The sequence below is a fragment of the Platalea leucorodia genome (assembly GCF_965183815.1).
Source record: "Platalea leucorodia genome assembly, chromosome: 7".
NCBI lineage: Eukaryota > Metazoa > Chordata > Aves > Pelecaniformes > Threskiornithidae > Platalea > Platalea leucorodia.
The window spans coordinates 14,138,314-14,138,612 of NC_138829.1; positions in this window are offsets into that span (position 1 = coordinate 14,138,314).

The following is a 299-nucleotide window of genomic DNA, read 5'->3' on the forward strand; positions in this document are numbered from 1 at the left end:
CAACAAGCTGCAGTCCCTATAGCAACGTAAACCCAATATCAGCACAGCAAATGTGGTGTCTTCATTCTGCTAGCTGGCCTTCAGCTAGCTAGGTTATCAGAATAAATAGTTCTGTGATTATTAGAGTAGCTGAAGGTTAAGGTAATAAAAAGAAATCAGAAAATAAAGCAGTCAAGTTCTGAAATCCAGAAGCCAAACAGCCAGCTTGGTGTGTATGCAGTGAAGTACATAATATGTACAATGTGTCATGTCGTTAAACAAAAATTGGTTCATATTTATGTGCCTGTGTTTACAGTACT